Source organism: Notothenia coriiceps, unplaced genomic scaffold, assembly GCF_000735185.1.
Source record: "Notothenia coriiceps isolate Sejong01 unplaced genomic scaffold, NC01 NC01_scaffold00037246, whole genome shotgun sequence".
Lineage (NCBI taxonomy): Eukaryota > Metazoa > Chordata > Actinopteri > Perciformes > Nototheniidae > Notothenia > Notothenia coriiceps.
The window spans coordinates 2,959,070-2,959,676 of NW_011369947.1; positions in this window are offsets into that span (position 1 = coordinate 2,959,070).

Consider the following 607-nt stretch of genomic DNA (forward strand, 5'->3'; position numbering starts at 1 on the left):
CATGTCTCTTCTACATCAACATGTGTCCCCTCTTCTTCATGTCTCTTCTACATCAACATGTGTCCCCTCTAATTCATGTCTCTTCTACATCAACATGTGTCCCCTCTTCTCCATGTCTCTTCTACATCAACATGTGTCCCCTCTTCTTCATGTCTCTTCTTCATCAACATGTGTCCCCTCTTCTTCATGTCTCTTCTTCATCAACACATGTCCCCCTCTTCTTCATGTCTCTCTACATCAACATGTGTCCCCTCTTCTTCATGTCTCTTCTATCATCAACATGTGTCCCCTCTTCTTCATGTCTCTTCTACATCAACATGTGTCCCCTCTTCTTCATGTCTCTTCTTCATCAACATGTGTCCCCTCTTCTTCCATGTCTCTTCTACATCAACATGTGTGCCCTCTTCTTCATCAACATGTGTCCCCTCTTCTCTCTCCATGTCTCTTCTACATCAACATGTGTCCCCTCTTCTCCATGTCTCTTCTACATCAACATGTGTCCCCTCTTCTTCATGTCTCTTCTACATCAACATGTGTCCCCTCTGTGGAAAGAGACTCTGAAAGTTTCAGGACCAAAGATTCACTGTGCATTCCTCCATCACATGCA